Consider the following 25,297-nt stretch of genomic DNA (forward strand, 5'->3'; position numbering starts at 1 on the left):
CCCCTCCTGGGAATATAGCCTACAGAAATAATTCAGCAGCAGAAGAAAGTTCTAGGCATGAAAGTGTTGATTTCAGCATTATTTATAATGATGAAAAATTGGAAACTGTAAAAATGTCCAACAATTGGAGAACGACTAGTAAAATTATGATATGCCTAGGTAATGGATTTATGCCACCATTTAAAATTATAATGGCATTATTTAGTAATACAGAAGAATGTTTATATTATTTTCAGGGGGGAAAAGAACATAAAATTGTTTTCCCATATTATTATAAGCATGTGAAGTTGGTCGTACAGAGACAGGGACTGGATAGAATTGAGAAGAGAGTAATTGATATGGGGAAGCAGTGAGGCTATGGACAATTTATTCTCAAGTTCCTTTTGACGGATTATCTAATTTTATTTGTGTGATAAAGAGCAAGTAGTAGAAAGTCCAAAAGCAAAGAGTAGATCAAAGTTATCAGCAATGAAATCCTTGCTCATGCGAAGTTTCCTTTGGGGGTGGGAGGGCCTCCCAGCATGCTCAGGGCTTACTTGTATCTCTATGCTTAGGGATTACTCCTGGCTGGGCTCACAGAACCATATGTGGTGCTAGGGATTGAAACCAGTTTGCCTGAGTGCAAGGCAAGTGCTGTACTATTGCTTCAGCCCTAAAGCTTTCCTTTGACTATCAACATAATGTAGGACAAATGCTATCAGGACCTATTAATAAAAGTATAGACCCTGGTCTTAGGAAACTGGGTGCTTTCAGAAAAAGAAAATCCAAATAATAAGTATTGAGTGAATAGAAAGGTGTTTTTGAAGGTTATAAATGAGATATGCTAGGGTAGCATAGATCAGCATAAGATCAGTAGAATAGTATAGAGTAGGTATTTGGGAAGACTGAATTGGAGAAAGAAATGACCTCAAAAGGAACAGTTAAACTGACCTAGAAATATCTTGATTTCCCACAGAGCAGATAAACATTTATTGGGGGTTATTTCAGCATGTACAACAGTGTCTTATTCATTGATGTTAGTGATAAGTGAATATCAACCAAGATGAGGAGTCTTATCTACAAAGCTTCAGGAATTGTAAATTGTGAATAGCCTGGTGACATGTAAGCTTTATCTCATGATGTCATCAAGCCAGGGTATGATGGGTCCACCTGGGATGTCTCTAACATACTTCTCAAAGCGATGTAGCAAGTAATTTCTTCAGTCTACCATTCTCTGAGTGGTATGATGCATCATTATGTTATGAAATACAAAGAATTAAGGGAAAAGAAAACCATTCAATGAAAAATGCTCTAGATTGTTAGCTCATTGCAGCTTCTCAGTTATTTAAATGTGGGGGTGAAATCTGTAAAATAATGTTTAGAACTGGGGAATACATGATGTATTTTTCATCTTCAGCAATATTCAAGCATTTCCATTTCCCCGTTTAGAGAGGACAGTGGTGGCAAATAGACACTTTTACTTACTTATTTATTTATTTATTTACTTTGGTTTTGGGACCATACCCGGTGACATTCGGGGGTTACTCCTGGCTAAGTGCTCAGAAAATCACTCCTGGCTTAGGGGACCATATGGAACACCAGGGATCAAGCCCAGGTTCGTTCTGGGTTAGCCTCTTGCAAGGCAAATACCCTACTGCTGTGCTAATGCTCTGGCCCCAAATGGGCGCTTTTAAAAAGGCAGAACTGTTCAATTTAGAGCTATATCTTGCTGTTTGGTATTGACCACTTGCTTGAGCTCCAGATTCCAGAGGTACACAGATACATTCCTTTCCTGAGGGAATATCTTTTGTTTTGGCCATACCTGCAGTGTTCATGAGTTACTACTGGCTCTGCATTCAGAAATTGCTTCTGGCAGGCTCATGTAATCATATGGAATGCCAGGGATCGAACCCAGGTTCATCTTGGGTCAGCAGCATGCAAAGTAAATGCCCTACCACTGTGCTATCGCTCTGCTCCCCACCCCACCCCTGGGAATATCTTGGGTATGAGAAGCTGGACTGATGTGAATTGAGGGTTTCGGTAGATGGCCTTTTAAATCCATGACAGATCTGAGTTTCTAATTCTAGGGCTCTTTGATTTTGTAACCCACAACGTTAAATTAGCAACTCTCCATCCATTAATTCAATTGACTTTGATTCCACAATGTTTTCTAATCTTGAGTATTGGCCTAGATGCTGCCTGTCAAACCCAGTTTACATTGACTGCAGGGAGACAGCCACAGAAGCAAGTCCTTGTGACACTACATCCTTCCATTCTCATATTGAAGCTTCCTCTGGAACCCTTAGTTATCCTCTGTGAGGAGTGGAGGGGGAAAGGAGATAGAGATGTGGGGGTAATAACAGGGATGTAGGGTGGAGAGAAGAGGGGTGTGGAGTGGAGAGAGAAATGGGTAGAGGGCCTGATAGCTTGGGGTAGAGGAACAAAGGTAATAGGGCCTGATAGCTTGGGATAGAGGAACAAAGAGGAATGACAGGGAACTCAGGACCCACAGTGCTTCTGTGTACCCCTCATCTAACTGGTCTCCCATAGCCTTCTGGAGGTAGAAGAAAGCCAAGCTGGAAGCAGTCAGCAGAGCAGGATGAGCTGTATCTTGAAATCAAATTGTTCTTGGCTCAATCTGCCATTCCCTGTGTGTGACTTGGAGAACACACTCCAATATCTCTGTACTATGTTTCTGGGCTACGGGGTAGAATTGTGGCAGAAACAGGGTAAGACAGTACAGTTAATGGAAGAACTGCCAGTGGAGTGGAGTTAGCCTCTTCCTCTAAGATGCCTTCATGCTCTCGGACCATGAGACTCTTCTGATGTTCCTATGCTTATACCTAGTGGAGATGGGCAAAGAAGATGTTGTTCCCCTCTTGGGAGAATGACTGACCCACCATTCCCAGGCAGAAGGTATGTTCACTTTTCTGGACTGCATAGCTGCTGGCAGTACATCATGGAGCCTGCTGAAACTCAGCACATGGGCTAGTTGGCTTCTGGCTGAGCTTCATGGGACGTGGAGAATTTTCTTGTTTTTTTCACTTTCTAATCAAGTACAAAACAGAAAAAATATCTAAAACAATGTAAAGGTTATGAAAATAGTATTTCTGTGCAGCCATTCATCATCCTAGTCTTTATTTCTCTCTAACTTTCTTTGTCTCACATATAGCCATTCATCTTTCCCTCCCTCCACTTCTTTTCCTCCCTTTCTCCTTCCATTCTTCTATCCCTCCCTATCATCACTCCCTCTATCCTTCATCACTCCCTCATTTTCATACTTCACTCCCTCCACTCCTCATTACTTCACCCCTCATTCTCCCTCCCTTCACTTTCCCTACATCTCTTATCCCTCCCCTTCCATACCATTGTTGTCAAGGTGGATACATGAAGCATAGGATCCGGTGGGTTTTGTACCAAGAAAAGACCCCATGGATGGACTGTCTATGTCCCACACTGCTACCCAGGCTCTGAGTAAGCAGAACTGCTGACTCTACAGGCAAGAACTCCCTGGACCTGTGAGAATAGAAATGGAACAATAAAGCTGGGTGGGACCTGCTTGGTATCAGCTTGGAACTAGCTTGGATTTGTTAGTTTTTATATTTTCTGCAGTCCTGAGATGGATCTCAGGGCCTCTTTCCTGCCAGGTATGTGCTTAACTACTGAGTCACACCTTACAGCTCTGATTCTTGGTTCTTGCAGTGGCTTCAGTTCCTCTGGATGTCTAAAGCATGCCAGATCAACCTATGCATGCTGGGGACTAGGGCTGCACTGAAAGGGAGTTGGTCCCTATTCCAGAGACTAACCTTCAGGAATGGTAAAAGGAAGAGTGAGTTGGGAATGGGTTGCAGGGTGTCTGGTAGGTCACCAAGGTCCTGAGAGAAACAGAGGAGGCTTGTGTTTTAGAGATGTCCCACTGTGCAGAGAGGCTGGTGTGTGATGTGTGTCAGGAAGGCACAGGCACTGGTGGCAACTGAGACAAAGGATTGCCTGCAGCACAGGGAGCAGAAGCTCATCTCTGCCTGGCGGGCACCTCCTGCCTGGGGAACTATGGATTGAAAAATCCATAAGGGGCACGACAGTGAGTGATAATACTTGAAAGGGAACCTGCCACGTCTGCTTTCAAAGCCACATTCCCAGGATGCTGATCTACACGCGGTTCCTGTAGTGGTGCCTTTGGAGATGTTCATGGATACGTGCTTAGCCAAGCGTGTGCTGGTATTAGTACAGGAGAACAGTTAGTGAGCTTTTGGGGAATTGGGCTTGTCCATTGGCTTCTTTGAAAGGTACTTCATTGTTCTTCAACATGAGGCCAAGGCACCCAAAGTAGGATAGAGGGGGTACTGCGAGGGGCCTAGTGACCAGTCCTGGTTATAATAAAGGTAATAATTATAGGGAGAACAAACACATTCTCATTGTTCTCATATATTTTTTGCATTTTTTGAGTCCTATCTAGCGGTGGTCAGGGTTGTTCCATCTCTCAGAGATCACTCTTGGTGGAGGTCAGATTACTGTATGGAGTGCCAAGAATTAAACCTTTACCAGCTATATGCAAAGCAAGTGTCCTATCTGCTGTACTGTTACTCCAGACCCTATTTGCTTTGACCCTAAGGATTGAAGGGGAGGAGACTGCTGGGCCAGTCTCACTGTCAGTGACTGAGCTGGTGCAAACATATGGGTCTCCTGACATCCTTGTTCTCATTTAGTCATTCCAAAACTGCTACGCAGATGTTTTGCTCCCTGTGGGAATTAGAAAGATACAAACCTGCGGAAAGGTGGGAGAGAGGACAATGGCTGACTCATATCAGCTGCTTCTTCGTAGCCTCATCTTTTCCTTGATTTTTCACTTTGACAAAGCCCTCCCAGAAATATCATCTAGGAGCAAATGTAGGATCTCTGTTGCCCAGTTTTCCAGACTGGTGTCTGACTTTGGAGAATTTAGACGTTCATTCATATCTGCCTGTCTTTACACATCTCTGAGTTATTAGGCAGAGTGGTTAGATGAGACATGGCCACCAGTAAGGAAAGAAGTGAAGCAGAGAAATATTTGATCAGGAATCTCCGACATAGTGCAGGGCAGTGGGGGTTCACTCATGATCAAAAGCAACCCTTGCCCAAGCTTTCAAGGTGCTCCCAGCTGAGCAGGAGGACGAACCAGCAGTCACGGTTCTACCATCAAGAAGGGCTGGGCTTAATGAGATGTGGGTGTTACAGAAGAGGAGTATCCAGGCCAGATGAAAGAGGGCATGTTTGCATGATCTCTAGAAGTGAGAGTTAAAGGATGAGAGTAAGCAGCAGCCTTTTCTAGAGCAGAGTGAGATGCACCTACCAGTCATTGAGAGAGTTGGCTTGACAGCTTTTCTGAGGTTCTAGCTGAAGGTTATGACCTTAATGACCTTGACATCATCCAGACCCCATGAGTCTCAATTTCTAAGATGGATAAGGTTGTGCTATAGCTCACTAACAAATTCTCAGGAGCTGTTATTCATCTTCATTGTAATCCCATAGGGTCAAGCATTATAGACCATGATGCCCTAGCTCTGCTTCCTGAATGTGGTACCTCATAGCTAATACTTAAAGGAAGACATGCTATGGGCCCAGGGAAGAGTCAAGATGTGAAGAAGTAGCAAGGAAGACTATTCACACAGAGGGGCAATCCTGCCAAACCAGAGAGCACTGGGCAGCTTTTGCAGGTAAAATTGAAGCCCATAAACTAATGGATTTGGCTCATACAGTGATGGAGGAAGAATTCTCACAGGCTGCTGCCTGCAAGCCAGAGACCCACAGAGGAGGGGTGCAGTCCAACTTCAGTTCAAAGGCCTGATCCTCAGGGGAGCAATAATGTGAATCTCAGTCTAGGCAGGATCAGATGAGCTAAAATGTCCCAGTTTGAGCAAAAAGGTTGGTCAAAGGGAACCAATTGCTGCTTTTCCCATCTTTGGTCCTATCTGATATCCATCCACACTGGTGAGATCACTTCTATGAATCCTTGGATGCAAATGATCATCTATTTCGGAATTGATCTCACAAACTCAACAGAAATGAGCTACACGTGTGTAGGTGAGGGACAAGTGGGGATAATAGCACTCAGCAAGGCAGGGTGGGGGCTTGTTTCTCCCCAGTGCCCTCTTTGTGTTGAAACTACTGAAGACAAGTGTAGAGAATGGGCTTCACCTTCTGAATCCTGCAAGGGTTCGACCTGCTTTCTTGAGTCTACTCAGTTGTGGGTTTAAAGAAGATATCCCAGTGTCTTCAAAGACTCAAACAATTTATATTCAAACTGCCGCTTGATAGCCAGAAATGGAGATGCTTGCCTTTTTTTTAAAGACCACATGCCTTGCTATTACAAATCATAAAAGTATTAAATGTTTATAGGAGGAAGCAGGGAAAAGGCACAAAAGTACAAAGAAGAAAATGACAGTCACCTGTGATCTGATCCTCTGATTGACAATTAATATGTTGAGATTCATCCTCAAGGCAAAATGTATGTGTGTATATGTATACAAAATTGAAATTGTGTATATGTGTTTTTATAATGCTTTCATATTTTAACCAATTCCCTGTATTTAAAATTTAAATTGCTCTCCACTGCCCTGATGATAGATAATGCTGCAATGAAAAATTTCTTATACATAAGTCATTGGGTGCATCCGATTATTTTCTTAGAATAAATCTATAAGGTCGTGGCCATTTCAAAGACTTTGGTAGGTGGTTTCAAATTGCCTTCCAGAAAGATTTATATTCTTGCCAGCCATGTATATCCATTTCCTCTTGCCCTCCCCTACTCTAAGGATTAACATCTTTAAATGATGGACAAGGATAATGATGGTACCCCAGAAGGACCAGAGCATGACAGTAATGAGCCACAGTAGGAATCACAGCAGAGCTTATATATCTTTGGGTCCCTTTGATCCTTGGAATTTCTCTGGTCTCTTCCATCCACTAACCACCAAGGAGGTTTTCACTATGTGCCTGTTCCAGAGGGTGGCAGGCTGGCATCCAGCCCAGCAGACTGAGCTCAAGAGTGATAGTGATAGACAGGCTCACAGAGAAGGAGAGAGAGAGAGAGAGAGAGAGAGAGAGAGAGAGAGAGAGACAGACAGACAGACAGACAGACAGACAGACAGGCAGGCAGACAGACAGGCAGACAGACACTTCAGGTAAAAGAGTCAGACCAGTGCCTGCCTATACTGATTGTCCTTCTAGGCTCTGGTTTTAAGGTTCCTTTTGGGCTCTACTAGCACTTCCAAATATTCTTGTTTCTCCTCTCCCTTCCAAGCTGAACACACCCTTCTAAAGTCAGGAAGCTACTCTAAGTGACCACACTAAAGAGAGTCCAATGAGCTGATTTCTCTGAGCAGAGCTCACCCTCCTCCTACTTGGTGCTTTCTTATTTTTAGAGGCTTCCCTGTTACCAATCCCTTTTACTGGAGCAGTGCCCTACGCTACCTGGGAATGGTCCTCTCTTCCGCCTGAATGTAATGGGAGATGCACAAGAGGAGAAAAGGGAGGCAGCATGAATGTTCTGCATTGGTGCTGAGAATGCAGAGGTGTATTCATGCCCTAGCTCTAACTGGCATAGTGCTGGCAAATGGGAGAAAAATATAAAGTTGTAGGACCAGGCCATTGGCTGCCCTATCAGGACCTACAGCAGGTAAGACAGACCTGCCCATGGTGCTGTAACCACAAGGGCTGATGTACCTGCTCAGAACTCTCTTACTGAGACTTCAGAAGCCTAGTCACTCATTTCTCTTCATCTGTGGCTTTCCACTTAGAAATGATGCCTCAGAAAGCACCCTGGGAAGATGCACTTGAGGCAGGGTATGGGTGTAGAAGTGGGCAGGGTGGGAATAAAGCATATGGTAGCATAGGGAATCAGGCAGGGCTGAGCAAGGTCTAGAGAGTATGCTGAGTTTCCCAGTGTGTAGAGGCAGCCTTTCCTTACTAGGAGGCAACCTTCAAGTTGGGAATCCTAGAAACAAGAAGAGAACCATCACCCCAGGAGGGTCTGATTGACTCTAGAGAGGAAGCAATATGGATTGGACCCTAAAGGGCCCAGTATGCATCTCATCCCGAGATGTCAAGAAGAGGGTTAAAGTCAGGTGGCATGTTGATGAACTGTATGTGTAGCATGCACATAGAGCAGTGCTTCTCAAATAGTGGGGCGTGCCCCCAAGGGGGGGCGAGGCTCCATAAAGGGGGGTCGCGTTTGCGTTTGATCTCGGCAAACACTGTCATAACAAGCTAAGCCCCATGTTTATGTCTCTGTATGTCTCTGGAACTGAGAGTTGCTGTATCCTGTTTCGAACCCCGCTTTGAAAAGCTATACATTGCAAAACGTGCTCATTGTAGCCATTAATCCAGACATCAACTCCAATTTAAAAAATCAGCTCAAATTATTTTATATATATTTGTTTTGCAGGTTAAAGTTTTTTAATAAAGATACTATTTACAGTCATGGGGGGGCCGCGAAAAATGTTTTCTTCCTAGCGGGGCATGACAAAATAATTGAGAAGCATTGACTTAGAGGAACAGCAAGGAGCAGTGGCTCTGACGTGACTGTGCTTGTCCTCAGCACCAACGGAGGAGCGGAGGCTTTAGGGGCCAGCATTGTGATGATGCATCTATTCATGCTTGTCCTTGAGAGGCAGGTTACCTGGCTTCCCCTGGAACAGAAATCAGAAATGCTGAAAGAGCAGGAGTCATTCATAGAGAGAGAAAGAAAGTCTGAGCTCAGCCAAGCATCATGTCTCAGTTTCAGTGCTTGGGAGCTCTCTCACCAGTCAGGAACAGAGGCAGGTTTCTGCCTTGATACCAGCAAATGGGCCTCTAGTTTAGCAGACCCCTTTGCCTTGTGTTTTGTAGACTCCAGTTAAATCTTTAACTTAGTCTCTGCATTTTTCAGACCTTCAGCATCAGAACCTGAGCAAGATGGAGCCTATGGCAGCTGTCTGACTTCTATATTCTTGCCATTTAGCAGGCAAGTAGGAGGGTGTTGGCAAGTGAGGTTTGGGAAGTATTTGTGAGTCTCCCTTTCTTTCATTGCAAAATATCAACTCTGTCCTAAGCATCATGTGTCATTCTTCCAGCTGCAGTGGTTCTGTAAAAGCATGTGCAGGAAGTGGATCTCCCACCCGTCAGCACCCAGATCACCCTACCTCTTGGCCTAGGAAGTGCAGTCATAGTCTTGCAGCAGGAGCTTCTGTCTGGGCACGTTCTCTCTCCAGGAAGGTTTCCCCATCACAGATCTGATTAGCTTCCCTATGGAGATACTGTTTTTCCTAAATGGGGATTCAGCCATGACTGCCAATGTCAGTAGGACGAGCCACTAAAGGAAAGTGGTCAGAGATTGTGCCCCTGCTGCAGCACTCCATGGGGTCTGCTTTAGGGGTAATTTGCAGTTGACCAATAGCAGCCAGACCCTGGGCTTCCCAGCTTGGCCTGCCATCTGGAGGAGACATAAGGGAGGGAAAGGTGGAAGAATCCAGAGCCGGGTAGAATTTCTGCTCTTAGAATAGGTTTAGGAGAGAGTTGGAACTCATTGCACTAAATAAAATTAAGATGGTGTTGACCTAGGCCATAAGATGATATGGACCTTACACCCCTTTTATGTAGAGCTTTCCTAGGAAAATTATGTACTTCCTGTCCTTCTATAAGACATCTAATAGTTTAATGCTTCTGAAATCAAGAAAAATACCTAAATATACCAGAAATACATATTATGCCACATTATCCTTTCTTCTATTTTAAAAAAAGCTCTAATTAAATTGACAGCACATGTCATTGTTGAGGGCATTCTTGAATCAAGGAAGTATGGGATACAGACAAAATGTGAAGTTGGCAAAGAAACCCTTGATTATTAGATAAAGCTGTGTCTCTAAATGCCTGGTGAGTTGGCTGGATACCAATGAAAATGTCTTTTTCTTGTTCTCATAAAAATTTTTGCCGTATACAAGAGCAACCTAGCTCAAAGGAACTGGAACAAAAAGGGTGTCTATCGGCTTTCCATTTCAAGGAGGTCTAAAGGGTAGATAGCTGCAGAAACCTCTAGATCCAGCATTCCTGGTACTTCCTTTCTTTTTATTTTTTTTTTCCAGCTTCACATTGTCTTTTATGTTGCTACAAAATAGCTTTTTTGTTTGTTTGTTTTTGTTTTGGGGCCACACCCGGTGACACTCAGGGGTTACTCCTGGCTCTGCACTCAAAAATCTCTCCTGGCTTGGGGATGCCAGGGATCGAACCATGGCCCATCCTAGGTTAGTTATGTGCAAGGCAAATGCCCCACCACTGCACCACCACTCAGGTCCCTGCTACAATATAACTTTTGGGAAGTTTGTACTGATGTGCTTCTGGAGGAAAGAAATGTTACCCAGCATCTTTATGGAATCCATATGGAAAACTGTTCTTGGCTATGTTGTACTTATGTTCCTCTCCCAAAAGAAATCACAGTTGTGGCGTAGGAGCAGGTGGGAGAAAAGATGCCATGTTGATGAGTTCCATGTGGCCTTCATATTTTCCATGTGTTTTCACCATGTCTCAAGGACAGGGGCAGGACAGAGCTGCAAGAAGAGACAACTGCAGGACAGATCAGAGCCCAGCTGTCCACTCTTGTGTCAGCTGGACAGTCCTACAGCCAGAGACATTCCCCTCTAAATTGCACCTAAGATTTGACTTAGCATTTCTGTTTGAGAAAAGATTAGAAAAGCCCAATGGAGTGAGCAGGACAAGGAGGGAAAGAAGCAGTGTATGGCCCTCCTATAGTGGCTGATGAATGTGATGGAGTACAAGCATGGGGAGGAGGGTTTGGGAGAAGGGGGTCCTGCCTCTATGATATGATCTAAAAAGGAGAACATAGGTATCTACAGAGCAGAAGCAAAACCACCAGAAAGGTTCAGAACAGCCTGAGCCTTGCCCACAAGTAAGGGAAAAGGCAGAGGAGAGAATGCATTGTCTGTGAAAATAATGCATGCGAATGCTTAGCCCAGTGCCGGGCACCCGGAGCTCAATCAATAAATGGTAGCTATTATTATTACCCATTAGGGCTCATCCCTCAGCGCCTGCAGTCTGGGCATGATGGATGCAGGCTGTGTTTTTGTAATGGGAATTATTTATTAGTCACCTTGTAAAAAGCAATGACAGAAAGGCACAAAACTATGCTACCACAGAGGGATCTTATCTCATGAAAATCAAACGCTTCTGTTTTTCTACTAAGAAACAAGAGCACTTGTTCTTACAGATTAAATCCAATTCCTCTATTAAGGCCTCCAGGTGGGGAGGAGGTAGTGGAATTCTCATGGAGCTCAGCCCTACTCTTAGGATAAAAACCCTTAGGTCTCTGAGACATGGGTATAGGCATAGTGGTTCTAGGACTTGAGTGGAGAAGAAGATGCTAAGGTGAGATGATATGCTGAGGCAAGGACGCCCCTGTGGAGTCCACTTCGGTAGTGGACTTCACATTTCAGCTAGATAGGTAGAAAGATCAGGAAGGGCATTTTCCCTTGGTTGAGGGAAGGCTGGACTCCCTGCTCAGTGTTCACTTCTCATACATACACATCTCAGCTGCCTCACCTGGCCCCTGCAGATCCAGGTCACCAGTTTCCAAAATATCATCTAGAGACTTAGACTATTTCAGAGGCACTTAAAATTTTTCTTTGAAATTTTCTTCTTTCCACTGAGCAGATGTGGCAAGAAGATAACGTCTGTGACAATGCTCTTAAAACAATTCAGAGTGGCTGCAGAGTCCCCACGCAGGAGATTAGGTCCTTGGCTAATTATTTGTTTAATAACAGCTTTGCCTAACAACAGTTGAGTGCCTAAAGACAGCCATCAGCCACAGTTCCCCAAAGAACACAAGGACATCTTAAATTTATGTGGAGAGTAGGAGGGAGCATACAAATCACTTCCTATTAGCCTGCAAAGGGGTTGTATAGATGCCTGGAATATGACATTTATCCTGCATCTAAACTGTCCAGCTCTGCCTCATCTTTCTTCTTCTTACTTCTTTCAAATATTCTCTGAGGGAGGTGCTAGTAGCTCCTGTCGCCCCATTTTACAGGGGAAGAAACTGAGATCTGGGAGATAAATGGACTAGTGTTGAACCCAGAGAGAGGTTGACTCCATGGCTGGTGCCTATCACTTTTCTGGAATATACAGCCTGGCTTGGTGCCACCTCATCAACCAATGAAAAGAAACTTTGATTTATTTTCTTTTGTCATGATTCATTTCTGTTATAAACATAAAAGAGACCCAGTTAAATAAAAATACAAAACATGGTATAATTTCACAAAACATTGTGTAATTGCACAAAATCTCACCTATCCCAAAGCAAAGCATTGTTAACATTTTGAGTGCATCTTCCCAGACATCTAACTACCTAGGGAAATAGTACACTAATGAGACACTGTAAAGAAAGGATTCAGGAGAAAGAAAATAGGATTGCTGCCTGCTTCTCATATTATCCTTATTTCTTTTTTATTTTTTGTGACTGTGCCTTTTTACTCTTCTATTTTCTTTTTTAATGAGGCAGTGTTAGTGTAAAGGTCTATATGTTTTTGGACTACAGTGGGATGGCATCTTACCTGCTATTAAAATGCCCTGCTTAAAAAGTAAATCAATAAATAATGAAAAGATTTGAAAAGCTTGTTCTTTTGTTTTCACTTTTTGAAAATATTGTAATTTAACTGAAAGAAAAATAGAAGAATAAGTGAAAGGAATTATTAAATGGAAGATGAATAGACATATGTTTCTAAAATAGACCTATAAAGCTAAGATTATAGATTAAAGAACACATTAAGAGGTGGCAGTTATTCTTATTACATTTTATTATTGTCCTAATTTTTAACCACCTGCCTTGAGAGATTAGGTTAAGCATATTCTCATTTTCTTCATATCTTTTACCTGGTTTTTAATAAGTGTTTTTTTCTGGGCTTTAATAAGTGATTTCTGGTATCTTTTTCCTGGTTTTTAATAAGTGTTTCCTAATATCTTTTTCTTGGTTTTAAGTAAGTGTGATTTTGTTTTTGTTTTTGGTGATGGTAGTGATGGTGGTTTTTTGGGGGGGACATACCGACAGTGCTCAGGGTAACTCCTGGCTCTATGCTCAGAAATCGCTCCTGGCAGGCTCAGGGGACCATATAGGATGCCAGAATTCGAACCACCATCCTTCTCCAGGCAAGGCAAATGTCTTACTGCCATGCTATCCTTCTGGCCCCATAAGTAAGTGTTTTTGTGTCTGCATCACACCCTGTAGTGCTCAGGATCACTTTTACAGTCAAGGATCATTCCTGGTGGTGTGATGATACTTAGGAGACCATATGTGGTGCTGGGGATTGAACTGAGATCAGCCATGTGCAGCGCAAGCACCCCACCAGTTGTGTTATTTCTTGACCAATTTTTAAAAAACTTTTTATTTGGCAAGGTGTTTAATATTCTATATTTTAGTCTGAAAGCTCATTCTCATAGGTGTGTGATCCAAGTTCCATATTTATAAAAAGATTTCTCACTCATCACTAATCTCCTACCCATGTATTTTAAATTCCAACAAACTGTATTTTGATCAATTGCTTGGGTGCTAAAATTCTGTCATTTTTTTTTTAAAGAAGGCCTCATGGGTGTTGTATTCTCTGAATTTCTCTAAACTTGAGACTATCTGCTGTTGTCTTAAATACTTAAATGATGACTTCCCTAGGTACATACAATTCTTAAGATGCAATTCTCCTTAGAGTTCATTGATTTGATTGAAAGCCAACCAGTCGTGTTCTGTCTTGTCTAGTTTGTTTTTTCATCCTTTTTCTTTGAAATGTACTAACTTCACTGGCATGTTTTGCAATCTATAAAGATCTGGAAATATCTATCATGTGCTCTTTTGATATTCAGATTCAGCTTTCCCTATTTCAGGATGTTTTCATTGATTATATCATTGTATATTTTTCTCTATGGGTATGTTGTCTCTCTTTTATCAATATTTCGTATCCATGATCTTTTCTATACTTATTCTTATATCTTTGATCTTATAAATTTATTGATTTAATATTCTCATCCTGGCCTGCCAAATTCCTGATTTGGATTTTCAGGCATGTTTAATTCATTTCTCTTCCTTCTCCTCCTCCTTTGATAACTCACCCTCCTAGGTTTTCCTCGGCCTTTTCCTCCTTTTCTGTTTCTTACCCCTTCTATCACATCCTCTTCCTTCACACACTTTCAGTGTTATCGTTTTATTTTTACCTTTTCCTGATCTCTGAACTCATCTTCCATGGCTTTTGTTTACCATACAACTTTCTTTTATTTTTTCTTCTTTTTTAAAATATGGAACGCTTCACGAATTTGCATGTCATCCTTGTGCAGGGGCTATCCTAACTTCTTTGTATTGTTTCAATTTTAGTATATGTGCTGCTGAAGTGAGTTTGGTTGATTGGTTAGTTGGTGGTGGGGGGCACTCAGTTGTGTCCAGGGCTAACTCAAGGTTCCATACTCAGGAATCATTCCTAGCCATGCTTGGGCATCATATGCCAGGGATTGAATCCGGGTTAGCAGACATGAAATGCAAGTACCTTTCATGCTATACTATCGTTCCAGCCCCACACTTTCCTTCTAGATACTAGCATCTCTTCTTTGGATTTATTTTTAAAATATTTATAATTTAATCAAGACTAGAAAAGGATGCTATTTCTAAATTCATATTGTTTCCTTTGATCATTTTTTCTGAGATATTATGTTTACCATAGCTTTTGACTTTGTTCATTTCTTTCTTATTTTATTTCATGATTCTACTTGTAATTCTCTGGCTAGTTTCCACAAATATTTTTGAGCAGAAATTTGCTAAAGAATATTTTCTACTGAACAGTATGCAAAACTCCTGAGCCTAGAAAATGAATGATTGTTTGCTGAGCAGTCCTGCATTGCAGGTCAGATATCCTGTGCAAATCCAGGAATTCTATTTACTCTGTGCCAAAACTACTCTGTCTGTTTGGGGAGAAATGCCTTAGCCTGCAGTCTTCCTAGGCAAAAGCTACAGAGAAAGCCTGTGTGGACCTTTGATAACTCTTCATCGTCTCTTTTCAGTGGTGGTGCTGTTGGGGCTTCTGCAAGACCCTTCTGATTTCTTTATGACTGGTTCCCTTTCCAGCATCTTGTCATTTCTTTTTGCGTGTTCTTGAAAAGTGTTTTTAGGTGCCAGAGAGATAGCACAGCAATAGGGCATTTGCATGGCAAGTGGCCAACCCAGTACAGACCAGGGTTCAATTCCAAGTATCCCATATGATCCCCATGCCTGCTAGGAGTGATTTCTGAGCACATAGCCAGGAGTAACCCCTGAACTCCACTGGTGTGCCCCCCCCCCAAAATAAAGTGTTTTAGGAACAGAGCTTTGTTTGGGGGAATCTGCATTTTGCAGAAGGTACTGCAGAGACACTCCACTTTTGTTCTGGGGTTGGTCTAGGTTCTACTATTTAGTGACTGTTCAGTGATGCCCATTTAGGGTCCAGTCTATGTTTTACTGAAGACACAGCTATTACTTGCTATTACTTTTATTTTCTTTTTTGCCTGTGGGATTCAAGAAACATGAAATGTGTGGATGCCCCTTTTCTTAACATCAAAAAGAAGCAACTCATGGCATCATTATTGAATGGCTACAGAGAACTTCACAGTGCCAGTTAGTGAAATATTATGACCTAAAATTCCCTGTTGAAGGAATTTATCTTGGTTTTCCCTGCCCCCCCCACCACACACACACACACATGCCAATTTACACAGTGCTATGATTAACATCCTGGAATGTTTATCTGATTGTCCTTATGCACAGTTTAAAGACACGTGGTGGGGAGCCTAAGAGAGAGTAAGGGGCTTTATCTACAGTCAAAAGCCTAGCTACTGGTTAATGGTGAATATAAATCCAGCCTTGAGATCCTATTTCAAAACTATCTTTCTCCCACCAGCCTACTCTTCTGTTGGCCACAAGAAAGACCCCTCCACTGTCCACTTCTTGAATATGACTGCCTCCTTCTTTGGCTCCCAGTTTTTATAGCTTTAGCTCCTGTTCTCAGAGGGATTAACTGTAAGAGGATTTCTGTGCTGCTTTTCTCCTGGATTCACACAAAAGGACTTAGATAAGTCTTGGCTTATGGGGCTTTAATGGGCCATTAGGGGAAACTGGAGCATCTGGGGCAGTTCTAACCAGAGGGAGGCGTCAGGGAAGCTGGGACCAGCCATCTGGACCTCCCTTTGATTAGCCTTTTCTTCAATGTCCTCTTGAAAGGCTTATTCTATGAGTCTGGGTTGTTTCTGGAACCCTTGTTTTTGTTTTGTTTGGATACCACATACAGTGTTGCACAGGATTTACTCCTGTTTCTGTGCTTAGGGATAGCTCCTGGAAGGGCTCAGAGATAGATACAGTGCCAGGGATTGAACATGAGTAGCTATATGCAAGTGAAATGCCTTCCCCACTGTATTATCTCTCTGAACCTAGACAACTGAACTTACTTAAATTGAAGACCACTCTCTGAGGACCTTTACATGAAAATGACAAGCAATTGAAGATCAAATGTATAACTAGGACTGGCTTCATAGGCAGGTGACCCGTGCCCAGGAAGTGCCTGAACATTGGTTGAATATTTGGCTGCTGCTTTCTTGAAATTTATACCATGCTTGAACAAGGGGCCTTGCTTTTCATCATTTTGCAGCCAATGATGGTTCTGTGGTAGTCATCCATTGGTCAGGTGCCATGTGAGCTCTTTCTCCTGTGCTGTTGAGACTGTTTCAGGGGAGAAGTAGAACTGGACTGGAGCCTCCTGGCTCAGAGTGTCCAAATCCTGCAGACTGCAGACTGCAGTCTCGGTAGCTGGTGTAAGATCAGCCTCAAAGCTGATGTGGCTGTGCAGATGGACAGGCTCCTGAGCCTGGGAACTGTCCTTTGGGTCTATCGTTCCTATGAGTCACTATATATATATGAGTCACACTATATAGTCTGGTTACCAGAATCGATGGGACCATGGGAACAGATACAAAGCTCATCCATCCTAGTTAGACTGCAGCCCACAGATGAACGTTTCTAGAGAAAAAAAAATCTCTATTCTATTCCATGTTTACTCCCCTCTTCTCCCATCACCAGCAGCAGCAGCCCTGAGCAAAGGAGCCCAGTTCCAATAATGGTTCAACAGATCCCAGCATTCCATGCTCACAGAAGCTGGAAGATAGCCTCCTTCTATCTCCCCTTCCAAGTATCTCTCTCTCTTTCTCTTCCCTTTCTTCTGTTTTATTAGCTGCACACAAAAAAAGATTTTTATTACTCAAATGAGCTCTCAGCACGTCTGCTAATACACTCCTAATGGGTTTTAAGACTTAAAAGCAACAGCATGGATCACCATTTGCCTGCTCAGCAAGAATTTGCCTGGTGGGAGGGCAGGGTGAGGGAGGGGAGGGAGGCCAGGAACAGGAGATACCTCTGTTGGCCAGACCCACCATGCAAATGAGCTGGGATGAGGGCCCAACATATTAAATGGATCAGAGCAGCTTCTCGTTCACATGTGCAAATTAGATTAATCAGACCAGACGCAGAAAGAGGAGAATAATAATGCCGTTACTAAGGACACACAGAGACCCGCAGGGACATGCAAGAACTGTACTTGCACTGGAAATCATCTTCGGGAGTGGGGTAAGGGGCCAGTTTCTTTCACCCAGCCACTCAGCAGGGTTCAGACCCATCAAAAGATTTCTGCTTTGTCAGTGGTCCAGGTTCTTCCTTCCTCTTGGGCCCTGCCTTCCAGGACTCCTATGAGCAAGAGGTCCACCTCCAGTTTCCTTGCCGCCCTCTTGTGCTCAGAGATGAACTCTGCAGACAGACCAACTTCAGAAATGCTCTGTGGCTTGGATTCAGAGCACAAACCCTGGAGTCCTGTGAGTTGGCACATTCACAGATCCATTGTGTAACCTTGGAAACATGGCTTGATAGCTGTTCTGAACTTTAGATTCTGCAGGTGTTTGACGTTGAGCCCCAAATGTTGACCTGTGGATTAAACTTAATAATTCAGGCAAAGCATAAATGCAATACTTATTTGCTATGATTCCTTCTTCCTTGCTTCCTTTCCTCCTCTTGCCCTCCCTCTCTTCCTTTACCTCCCTCCCACCTTTTCTTCCTTTCCTCCTCCCCCTCTCTTCCTTCCTTCTTTACTCAACCCCTCCCTCCCTTCTTTCCTCTTTCCCCACCAATTCCCCCTCTAGTTTTCCCTTTCTTGTCCCCATTTTTCTTCATAGAATGAGTTTCAGCTCTCTCAAAACTGATTCACAGTATTAACTTCACAGTTTCTTTCTCTGGATGTTCTAGAAGGGGTTCACAAACCCACCACACTAGGGTACCCTTCATCAAGCAGCTCCCTCTGCAGCACTTGCTCCAGCCTTGACCAGCTTCTCTGACTCCATTGGAAAGGAGAAGTGTTCTCTGTAGCCCAGTTTTCTGTGCCCTAAGATTATTAGACTGTATCACCAAGACTGTTTTCTCCACACATTTTTCCCTGAGAACTAAGGGGTACAGAACCCATACCCCATGCTGAATCTGAAGGCGGAGTTTTTTTTATTTGGGGGGTGCATACCCAATGATGGGCAGGATTTAATCCTGACTCTGCACTCAGGGATCACTCATGGAAGAACTGGAGGACCAAGTCTTGGGTGCTGGGGATCATACTTGGGTTGATCACAGGCAAGGCATGACCTGTTGTATTATTGCTCTAGCTCCAACACTGAGCTTTTTGTGGGAAAGTCACACATAAGGAAGGAAGTACTATTGGCTTATTAGAGCTCCTCATTATATTTGGGTGCTCTTTCATCTTCCCTATGCATGTCTTCTTTGGGGACTGCCCTGGGAAGAGTGGGAGAAGAAAAGACCAGTCAAGGTACAGTCTTTGGGAATTGCTGATCATCCAGGAGTTAGCCTGTCTTCCATGTTTATCAGCCATTGTCATTTCTCTGTGACTGCTCTTTGTCTTTTTTTTTCCTTTTTTTCTTTTATCTTTTTCTTATTCTTGTTTGTTTGTTTGTTTGTTTTTTGGGTCACACCTGGTAGTGCTTAGGGGTTACTCCTGGCTCTACACTCAGAAATCGCTCCTGGCAGGCTCAGGGAACCATATGGGATAACGGGATTCAAACCATTATCCTTCTGCATGCAAGGCAAATGCACTACCTCCATGCTATCTTTCTGGCCATCTTTTTCTTATTCTTTCTCTCTCTTTGTTACTTTATAGGAATTCTTCATATATTTCAAGTATTCTCTCAATGTTATTTATCTATATTGGGTTTATTTTGCTCCAGTGTACCACTTGGTTGAACTTTACCAAGTGTCCTTTCCATACGAACTCATCCCTGCTGACCTTCACTACTCACAGCTAACCCTGGAGCAAGTATGTTGGCAGATGGTTGAGTTCCATCTGGGGAAAATCATGCCAGGGATGAAACCACATGAAAATTTAGATGAACTGCTGCTCAAGGGGATGGAGTAGTAACACAACTGGACTTGCGAATTTTAAAAAGTTCACTCTTCTTATTTGTAGTAAGTCTGATTCCATCCCAGGTTAAAAGGGGGTGGGAATGGAGAACTCACTGTCTGTCTATATCAGGAAACCAAGTAGGAAATATATCAGGAATGGAGCTGCTAAGGTAAGCTGAAAAGTTTTCTATTTCTTCAGAGCTCAGTTTGAATACAGGGCTTTAAGGACACAAGGTTCTACAGAGGTCCAATAACCTGCTCTTGAGGCTAGTTATAGATGTGCCCTCCCATAGCAGGAGGAGAGCAGATGCTTTTTATCCTGGAGTGACCAGGCTGATAAGAAGTAGCAGTCAAAGGAGGATGGGTTGCCACCTTCGACTATAGTCCAGAAGCTACTACCCTGTACTGCTCAGTCACATGGCAGCATCTGTCAATGACCATGCTTTGGGGGTTTAATAAAAGGGCCCAACCCTGGAAAACTCAGGGACCACCCAATGTTTGTGTACAGGTTGGTGTGAGAAGTCAAAGAGCCCTCAATAGTTCCATTCAGAATTTGCTGAGAGACTGTTGGAATTGCTAGAGAATTCTCCTCATCATTTCCTTCATCACTGAGAAAGACATGGCCAGATGTCTATTGTTTGGGTAGCATATGGAAGCATGTGAAATATGTTTTAGCAGTACACCAACCGTGGATGGACCAAGACTATGGGGGCAGGTTCCTGGCAGCATCTGTTTATGAAAAGGTGGAGGAACTTGAGGCAAATAGTTCCAGGTTGTAGGGAGTTTTGACTAACTGACTAAACGTTTTTTTCAGGGTGACTATTATCTAGTATATGTTTGGAGTTGGCTGTGTCTCTGGAGAGAAAATGTAAAACAGTACAAGTGCATTCCTTCCTTTCTTGTTTAGAACATGACCTTTACTCAGGGTGGTGGGGAGTTAGACACTGATGGAAACTTGATTTCTCTTCTGGAAATCAGCAGCCTTTGAATTGCACCGGAGAGAATGGTAGCTTTGGTATGTAAGAGGGTGGTGGAGAGGGCCACAGCAGGGCAAGCCAGAGGTGCTTCCCAGAGGGGGCTCAGGAGTTGAACCTTGGGCAAAGGCAGCTACAGATGGGGCACAGGGTGCTTGCTTTGTATGTGGCAGATCCAGGTTTGATCCCTTGCATCCCATATGGTCTCCCACACTCACCAGGAGTAATTCCTAAATGCAAAATCATGAATGCAAAATCCAGAGCACTGTCGGGTATGTCCCAACTTCACCATCACCACCACCATCAAAAAAAAGGCAGGCTGCTGCTAGCATCTTAGAGCAGAGTTTCTTTCATTGGTTTGGAGTTCTGTGGCTCTTAGAATACCTGAAACAATGATCCACAAGAGCTGTGGGCCAAAGCTGAGGCACCTTTTGAGAATTTTGTCAGTGAAAGGAATGAATGGAGCTGGAAAGTGGAGGAGAAAATGTGTGTGTGTGTGTGTGTGTGTGTGTGTGTGTGTGTGTGTGTGTGTGTGTGTGTGTGTGTGTGTGTGTGTATACCTGGGTGAAGTGACTTGGGAATTGAGGGCAGTGAGGGCCCATTAGGACTGACTTGCTAACAAAGGTTCAGGAAAGACCAAAAGCATAAAGGCTGCACTTAAGAATCTGAGCACAGAGATTCAGCTTGGATAGGAGGGTTGCTCTTCCTCAGAGAGGATGCACTTTGGAATACTATGAGATGGGGAGAAGCAAGATGGGATGGTTGGTAGCCATAGGGCCCACCACAGTTCTCTATACTAAGTTCTTAAATGCTAGAAGTCAACATGTGAATATGGTATTTTGACACATGCTTTTTAAACAGTGCAAAAGACTCCAAAGTATAAACTGCTACATGAGCCTTCTCTCCATTTTTGTCTCTTATACATAATAAATGGATAGAGCTAAATATATGTATATATATGTGTGTGTGTGTATCTGTGTTTCTATATAGACTTTTATGGGCCTACATGCATATATACATGTATACATATAGTTCAACTTGATATATAGAGAATATATGAGACAGTTTTTAGAAACTTTGCTTTTTATGTCATATATCTTTTAGGGCTCTTTTTGTATGTGTATTTGTTCTTGGTAACTCTATTGATTTTGGTGCTATTAGTTATTTTATTGATGGACAATGAAGTTGCTTCCAAAGATATCACTCAAACAATGCTACAGGGAGTGTATCATGCTTGTGTGTGTACAGACTAAGCATGTCATATGGAAAGCTAGATGTAGAACGTTTAGGTCAGAGAGTACAAACTGTACTTTTGATATTATTCATTGTCCTCTCCCAAAGCCATTATTTTACATTTCCACCAACCACCTAAGTTGATTTTTCTGTCTTGCTACAACTGATTATTTGTCATCTTTATTTCTGATAATCTAATGATCAAATATTACAATGTCTCAATGGGGTTTTGCTTCGTTCTTTTTTAGTTATTTATGAGTTGCTTCTTTTCATTGATGTTTATTCTCCATATCTTTTTTCTTTCTGTGAATCACCTATTTGTATCTCTGTTTATTTTTACCTGTTGGATCATTTGCCTTTCCATAAATTTAGAGTTTTTAATGTATTAGTGTGTTGCAAGTCAGCCCCTGAAGAGGTTGACTGATGGAGGGATGGAGGATGAGGTCTTTCCCCTTCAGCTCGAACCACGTGTCTGCCACCCTGTCTAGCCGACGGTTCTGAGGTGAAACGGCGGGTAAACAGCTCGCAGACAGTCAGGCTTATGGAAATATTAGCTTTATTCGGTGGACAAGACTGAAGTCCAAAGCCTCAGCATCAGTTCCTGCCAAAATCCCCTCGCCTTCCACAGACCCTTGTTTTTATCCCCCAGAATCCCAATGGTGGGATCAGATACCACCCAATGGTGGGAGCAAAATCAGGTACTACCCTAGGGTGGGGGCAGAATGCCAGGTCACACCCTAGGGTAGGGCACAATCACCGATCAGGTTAGGGTCAGTAACATAATAATCCCCTAAAGTATTTACATACACAACATTAGTGGAAACACTGTTTTATTTATTATAGGTATTATGGCATCTATCTACTTGTCTGATATTTTTTTATTATTTTGGGGCCATACTTAGCAGTGCTCAAAGGTTACTCCTAGCTCTGTACTCAGGGATCACTTTTGGTGGGGCTTGGTGGAGCGTGTATTGTGTTGGAAATAGAGCTCTGGCTGTGTGTAAGGCAAATGCCTGTCATACTCTCTTTATCTCTCTCTCTCTCTCTCTCTCTCTCTCTCTCTCTCTCTCTCTCTCTCTCTCTCAGCCCTTGTCTGCTTCCTTGACTTTATTTATTTATTTATTTTTTGATTTTTGGGCCACACTGTTTGACGCTCAGGGGTTACTCCTGGCTATGTGCTCAGAAATCACTCCTGGCTTGGGGGGACCATATGGGACACCGGGGGATGGAACTGTGGCCCGTCCTATGCTAGCGTTTGCAAGGCAGACACCTTACCTCTAGTGCCATCTTCCTGGCCCCTTCCTTGACTTTATTATCTAATTCCTACAGAGTAAAAATTCTATAACTTGGGGCCGGAGAGATAGCATGGAGGTAAGGCGTTTGCCTGTCATGCAGGAGGTCATCGGTTCGAATCCCGGCGTCCCATATGGTCCCCTGTGCCTGCCAGGAGCAATTTCTGAGCCTGGAGCCAGGAATAACCCCTGAGCACTGCCGGGTGTGACCCAAAAACCACACACACACACACACACACACACACACACACAAAAAAAAATTCTATAACTTATATTTTAACTTTTATTTGAGGTTCATTTTAAAGATCTGAAGAAACCAAGTTCAAGTGGGCTATTTGAAATGATTTTCCTAAAACTCTTTTTTGATTCCCAACCCATTTTCTAGTTCTTGTATCCTTCAGTAGAACCACAAGGTATAAAGACCTTCCCTAAGTTCCATTCAGGGTAATTTAGAAGTTGAGCAGATACCCAGAAAGAAACTAATTCTGAGACTGCATAGCCAAATGTGACTATGATGGAGGCTGCTCTTGGTTCCATCTTCTTCTCTATGTCCTTCCTGTACTTTGTGAATGAACCACAAAGATTTACCAATTCACAACTCACATTGACTGAAAAGTTGCTGCTGTAAACCAGAGGGTTCTAAGGCTTGTCCTTTGGAAGCCTTAAGGTCCAAGGAGAGTATATCAAAAGCTGCCTGGACAAGACTATAGATTTCTCAAATAAAAAATAACAAGACATCCAATTAAGTTAGCATTGCATATAAACAACACATTTTTTCTAAATTTAAGTATATCACATACAATGACTAGATATTACTCATTGTTTATGTGAAGTCAGACTTAACTTGGGTCTGTATGTCTGGCAACACTACCCTGGAAGAAAAGGGAATAGTTGATTGTGCTCAGGATACTTGCCTTACTGACATTCTTAGACCCAGGGGGCACATTTTAGTGTCTTAAATTTTTAGATTTAGGAAGTCAAGATACAACAAGAGTATGTGACTTGGCAGAGCTAGAGACTTGCATAGAGAAAGAAGAGTCATGATTTTCCCCATATGGCCTGGATTTGGGGAGGGTAGACCTCCCTTTTGGTCCCCTTATCATGCTGTGAAGAGAAGACCCAGGGCAGCAAAGAATGTGAGTAGCTATTATAACATGGGCTTCCCATGTGGAGAAAGTATCGTGAGGGGGGCCAATGGGAAGAGAGTAATGTGTGTTTCCTGCAAGACTCTCATCACCTTAAATGGAGTGGATCCGCATTAATTCAAATTAAATAACTATCTAATTGGTTCTAACTCCGTTTCCAGGAGTGAGTTCACAGCCCATGTTGAGTCTTCAAGCTTCTGTTTACTGCAGATCTTATATTACTACATATCCTATCACTTTTCTGATTATGCCTATTCTAAATGTTTTCTTAAGATCACCTTTATTGAGATATAAAAATTAACATAGGTAATGCACCAGTCTTAAGTATACTATTGGATGTATTTGACAACTGTGTGTATCCGCCCACCACTGCAATCAAGACATAATCATTCCTGTCACCTCATCACAAAGTCCCTTTGTGTCCTTCCTAGTCAGTCACCCCCTCCCCCATCTCCCAGTAACTAATCTGCCTTCTGTCAGTCTGGATCCCATTTGTCTTTCCTAGAGCTTCATAGAATCATACAATATAATCATGCCACCCACGCGCTTTTGTGTCTGACTTTCTTTAGTATAATGATGTTGAGATTTATCCATGTTGTTACGAGTTTCATTCATTTTCTACTGCTGAATCATAGCATCCTTTGTACCATCCTTTGCTTATCAACTTATCTGTTGATGGAAATTTAGCTCATTTAAAATTTGGGGCCGTGGGCCCGGAGAGATAGCACAGCGACGTTTGCCTTGCAAGCAGCCGATCCAGGACCTAAGGTGGTTGGTTCGAATCCCAGTGTCCCATATGGTCCCCCGTGCCTGCCAGGAGCTATTTCTGAGCAGACAGCCAGGAGTAACCCCTGAGCAATGCCAGGTGTGGCCCAAAAACCAAAAAAAAAAAGAAAAAAATTGGGGGCCTTTTTAAAACTGCTATAAATGAACCTTCATGCCTTCATCTTTGAGTGGGCATTGGGCATGTTTGCATGCCTCTTGGGTAAATTACTAGGAATAAAAGTCTTCTGGTAAGAGTATGTTTCCCTTCATTACAAATTGCTCAACTTTTCTAAAGTGGTGGTACTATTTACACTTTCATCATCAATGGATGATAGAGATAGATGCATGCCCTCTAAAACAATATTTCCAGTCTTCTGAATTTTAAGCATTCTAAATAGAGTGTACTGATATTTCCCAGAGATCTTAATTTTTATCTCC

The 25,297-nt window shown here is 42.8% G+C and overlaps 1 protein-coding gene and 1 non-coding gene across 2 annotated transcripts in view; one reads left to right on the forward strand and one right to left on the reverse strand.

The window, feature by feature from the left end:
* The window catches only part of CSMD2 (CUB and Sushi multiple domains 2), a 638,485-nt gene that overhangs the window by 135,495 nt on the left and 477,693 nt on the right, over window positions 1-25,297 (forward strand). The gene's annotated exons all lie outside the window — the stretch shown is intronic.
* Window positions 14,278-14,379, reverse strand: LOC126012337 (U6 spliceosomal RNA). Its single transcript, XR_007496850.1, has one exon. It is a non-coding gene; the product is annotated as a U6 spliceosomal RNA (small nuclear RNA).

This window comes from Suncus etruscus, chromosome 6, assembly GCF_024139225.1.
Source record: "Suncus etruscus isolate mSunEtr1 chromosome 6, mSunEtr1.pri.cur, whole genome shotgun sequence".
Classification (NCBI taxonomy): Eukaryota; Metazoa; Chordata; class Mammalia; order Eulipotyphla; family Soricidae; genus Suncus; species Suncus etruscus.